Here is a 5,286-nt window from a genome sequence, read left to right as displayed (position 1 = left end):
TTCTATTTTCACGCTTTTTACAGAGGTTCCCTATGCTGCTGCTCAGACTTTGATGAATGTGCACATTACCCCCAAGGACTCAAAGAAAACTCACCCTTAATATATGTCCAAAGTCATCATGGATATAAGGGGAAAAACATTATGTTTAGTACTGAGGAGACCTAGATATAGCATCTCGCTGCTACTCTTGGTAACAATGACTTTGGTTGTGTCAATGACCTGCTAAAAACTCCAATCCCTCCACCTGCACAATGGGAGCCACAGATGAGCTAATGTGCATGGGACTATGTCTGTAAATCACTGTGAAAAATGGAAGGCGGAAGGCGACGTGACCAACGCGGCTCTATCTCCCCAGGGGATTCCACCCTCAGGAGGCCTTTCCTGAGCCAGGGTTATGAGTAAACTGCAAGACAGAATACAGGAGGGACAAACCGAGGTCTGATGAGCACTTTCAGAAAAAACCAAGGTCGAGTCGGAGGACAGCACTTCACCACCAAGCAGATGGTCTTCATCCCACGAGACCCAGAACCAGCCAGCTTCCCTGGGTCAGGAACACAGAGCGCAGGGCAGGGTGGTGAGTCCGTCCCTGTGGGGAGCTTCGGCTTCAGACGTCACGGTGAGTCCGCTCAGTGTCATCTTCCCTGACTTATCACACAGAGCCCAGACTGGAAAGGCCAAGGGCTCACTACCAGCCTGAACGGGAGAAGGAGTCGAACGAAACAGGAGAGAGCCTGGGCCTGCCTTTCCGAGCGACTCCCCTCTTTGAGAAAAGGCGCTACAGTCAGCAGGCGAGTCCTGCGGTGACTCGCTGGAGGAAGCACCTCCCTCAAGCCTGGTGAGCGCTCCAGTGAGCACCCGCTGAGGCCACTGCAAGAAACACAGTCTCTGCCCTCCTAAGACGCAGAAACCTGTCAGAGCAGGACACTACTGAAATCATCGCCAAGCTCACTCCATTCCCAAAGCCGAAAATTTACTCTTTGTCCCATGTCTCGTCCTGGGTTGTGTCTACTCACATCCCGAGTTGTCTCCTTCACCTGGGCCTCTTACACCCCGCGTCCTAGCCATCAGGGAGTCTACAGGCCTTTCCTTTAAAACCCAGCTGGAGGGGCTCTGTGACGGCGGCCCTCGGCCGGGAGCTGAGGTGCTCGGCGGCGGCCGGGAGTGAGCGATGACCCGGCTTCTGGGCGTGGGGCACAGAGTGGCTTTGGCCACTGTGAGCTGCAATAGCCCGAGCTGCCGCAGCCTTGCCATGTTCTATGCCGTGAGGAGGGGCCGCAAGACCGGGGTCTTCCGGACGTGAGATGAATGCAGAGCGCAGGGGCACCGGTTTCCTGCAGCCAAATTTAAGAAGTGTGCCACAGAGGAGGAAGCCTGGGCCTCTGTCAGCAGGGCTGCAAGCCCCAGTCATTCAGAAGGGCAAAAAACTAAACACGTAGAACCACAAGTGAAAGCAAGCAAGCGACTCCGTGAGCCCTTGGATGAGGGTGAAAATGCAGAGCTGTGTGCAAAGCACGTGAGACAGACCACAGAGCCACCACCTCCAGTTAGCAAAGACACCTCTTCTTACATGGGGGACTCTGTGGTTGTCTACACTGACGGCTGCTGCTCCAGTAACGGGCGCAAGAGGGCTCACGCAGGAATCAGCGTGTACTGGAGACCAGGCCATCCCTTAAATGTAGGAATTAGACTTCCTGGGCAACAAACAAACCAAAGGGCGGAGATTCATGCAGCCTGCAAAGCCATCGAGCAAGCTAAGGCTCAGGACATCACTAAGCTGGTTCTTTACACGGACAGCATGTTTACCATCAATGGCATCACCACCTGGGTGAAGGGCTGGAAGCAGAATGGCTGGAGGACCAGCACCGGGAGGAGGTGACCAGTAAGGAGGACTTTGCGGAGCTGGAGCAGCTGGCGCGGGGCATGGACATTCAGTGGATGCATGTTCCTGGCCATTCGGGATTTAGAGGCAACGAAGAGGGGGACAGACTAGCGAGAGAAGGTGCGAAGCAGCCCGCAGACTGAGCAGTTGGCAGGATGGAGGCAGGACTCTCAGGTGGACCAGTGCCTTCGCGGGGTTGGAGGAAGGTGAGCCCCCCACCCCTACCCAGGACCCATGCTTAGCCGGGGGGATGTGGCTGCACCCGCTGGGCACAAGACGGGGCGCCTGCCCCTGGCAGTCCCGGCTGCATGCCCGCCAGATAGCAGCAGTCACCGGTGTCTGAAGACTGTGGTTGTAAATGAATGCTGTAAAAGTGTCTGGTTATTTTTGTTAAAAGCACCTTGAAAATTAAAAACTTTTAACATTAAAAAAACAAAAAAAAACAAAAACCCAGCTAGAATCTCGCCATCTCTCGTCACTGGCACCAGAAGCATCCACGGCAGGCAGCCCCCTCCTGCCGCCTCACCTTCCTCCCGGGCTCCCACTGCTCCCTAATATACTACCTATGTCAGAGGTTTAGATCAGCTCCATCAGGTAGGAATTTCTCTGATTTGGTCACCGCTGTATCTATACCACATAAAAATATCCCTGACACGTAATGAGCAACCAATAAACTACTTTTGAAAGGAAGAAAGGGAAGAAGGAGAGGAGAGGACCAGGAGAGAAGACGGGAGGGCAGGAAGAAGGTGGAGGAGGAAGGGCTAGAGAGAGAGGAGGTAAGGGATGAAGAAAAGCAAAATGGCTCCTGCGGTTTTTAAGGCAAAGTCCAGCCCACAGGGCAAGACTCCTCCTCCTCAATTTGAGGACAGACTCTGAAGCCTAGGACACAGCAGTCCTCATAGGTGAAGAGGGCTGTTGCTGTTTATCACAGCCACCTCGCTCTCCGGCTCTCTATTCACCCGGGCTACTGACTCTTCATTAAACACACATACACACACACACCATTCAGTCTGGATGTTGCCACTATGAGCAAAACCAACAAACTTCCCACCAACCAAGTACAGGATGATTATCACTTTTTACATTATAAGTCAGGTCACTTAAAATGATACTGGAGAAAAGCAAAGACGGTGATTATTTAGGATTCGGCAACATCAGGCAACTTGATGTCAAATGGGGATCTGCCTTCCTGCTCCACCATCTGTTCTGTTCAATTACTGCCCACCTTTATGAATACTTGAAATAATGAAACTTCTAAAATCCCTCACCAGTTTCTAGTCACCGTTTCACACTCACTATAATCTTGGCAGGCCATTTTTATGACTCCCAGAGAAGATCAAGATTATCAGGTACAAAGTCCCCTGTTTTCCTTTAATCTCTTATTCTCAAAAATAATCATCTTATCATCTTTCTATTGCAGAGGGAGAATGGCCCTGTTCCTTTCAACCTGAGCACCAAGGTCATCATTCTGATTTTGAATCAGGTTCTTCTGATCCCTGAGATCTAAATAACAGGGGCTCAGACTCCAAATTTATACTCTGATGAAGTCCAAAAATCTTTCAAAAAGACTTCAGAAACTTACAAAAGTCTTGAGTTCTCAAGGTCCCCTCAGTATCTGACCTCTTTCTGTATATGTTCTTCCTATTATGTATTACACTGACACAAAAGTGACATCCAGACTCTTCCTTAAAAAGAAGGAAAGAAAAAGAAAATGTTGTGAGTATGGAATGAAGGTTTTTACTGAAAAGGCCAAGTGACACCATTCTGACCAACGAAAATGAAGTGGTTTCTGATGGGTGCATCTGAGAATGCTTTTGCCTTCCTGATACAAAGGCAAAGACAGTGTGGCTAATACCAGATCCTTCTTCCACCCCATTGTTTGAATGCAGATGCAATATGTGGAGCAACAGTAGCTCTCTTGTGACTATAAGACAAGTAAAGTGAAAGTGAAGTCGTCTCAGTTGTGTCCGACTCTGCGACCCCATTGACTGTAGCTCGCCAGACTCCTCTGCCCATGGGATTTTCCAGGCAAGAGTACTAGAGTGGGTTGCCATTACATTTTCCAGAGGATCTTTCCCACCCAAAAATCGAACCCAGGTCTCCCACATTATAAGCAGACACTTTACCATTTTCCAGCTACTGAGCCAAGGCCACCGAGTTTTCTGTTATTTGATACTGAGAGCACTTAAAGCCAATACAAAATTTCAAAATCACAGTCCAAACAGTTTAAATATGTGTGACCTAAATGTTTACTGTTAAGGCTGCCTGGTAATTAGGGCACCTAAACTACTGAATGCCATCAGGGCCTTGGGATGTAATTAAAATTATCCAGTTCACAGCTCCCTAAGATGGTGTGGAAAGAGATGAGAAAATGATAAAGATGGTAGGTGGGTAGAAAAGCCCCTTCCTCAGAATGAGAACTCATTTCCTCTAGCCACCTGACTCTCTGAATCTGCCCTGAATTTGGAGAGCTGCCTAAACTCCAAATCTGTCCTGACTCTTCAGAAACCCATTAATAATAGATGCTGCCCACCCACCTGAGCCATGTAAGGGCCCTGAATTCCTGGTGTTGACCTTCACCCATGAGCTAGCATGATACTATTTTAATTGCTACAGTCTATCATATAAGTTCAGTGTACTAACTGACAGGCTAATTCTGAAAAATGATTTATATACAAATACCTATTAGGTTGAGCTTCCCTGATAACTCAGTTGGTAAAGAATCCGCCTGCAATGCAGGAGACCCCAGTTTGATTCCTGGGTCAGGAAGATCCACTGGGAAAGGGATAGGCTACCCACTCCAGTATTCTTGGGCTTCCCTGGTGGCTCAGCTGGTAAAGAATCCACTTGCAATGTGGGAGACCTGGGTTCGATCCCTGGCTTGGGAAGACCCCCTGGAGATGGCAATGGCTAGCGACTCCAGTATTCCAGCCTGGAGAATTCCATGGACTGTATAGTCCATGGGGTTGCAAAGAGTTGGACACGACTGAGTGACTTTCACTCTTACCTATTAGGTTGGCCAAAAAGTATGTTTGGGGTTCTTGCATGTAGAAAAACCCTGAACAAACTTCCTGGCCAAATCTACACTATGTAAAAGACAGTTGAAAGCAGTAAACCTCTGTTCAGACATAAATGAATGTCATACTTCCAGGAAAAGCATGTTGAATGAATGGTTAAGGGTTTTCTAGGGTGCTCAAAATATTCTGTTTGTTGACATGGGTGGTGATTACATGAGTGTTCATTTTATGCAAAATTCTTTGTATCTTTTTGCTTTACGTCCTTTTCTATATTTGCATTATATTTCACAATCAAAAAGACTAAAAGAATATTAGTGACATGCAAAGAAGCTAAAGATATCTTTAAAAGGCATGTATCTTAAAAGGCAGATATCTTTACACACCAGCGCA

At 48.2% G+C, this 5,286-nt stretch overlaps 1 pseudogene; it reads left to right on the top strand.

The window, feature by feature from the left end:
• Positions 1-1,160: 1,160 nt before the first annotated feature.
• Positions 1,161-2,039, top strand: LOC114111001 (ribonuclease H1-like; annotated as a pseudogene).
• Positions 2,040-5,286: the final 3,247 nt, after the last annotated feature.

Source organism: Ovis aries, chromosome 26, assembly GCF_016772045.2.
Source record: "Ovis aries strain OAR_USU_Benz2616 breed Rambouillet chromosome 26, ARS-UI_Ramb_v3.0, whole genome shotgun sequence".
Lineage (NCBI taxonomy): Eukaryota > Metazoa > Chordata > Mammalia > Artiodactyla > Bovidae > Ovis > Ovis aries.
The sequence above is the reverse complement of the archived record's forward strand: the minus strand, read 5'-3'. Positions and strand labels throughout refer to the sequence as shown.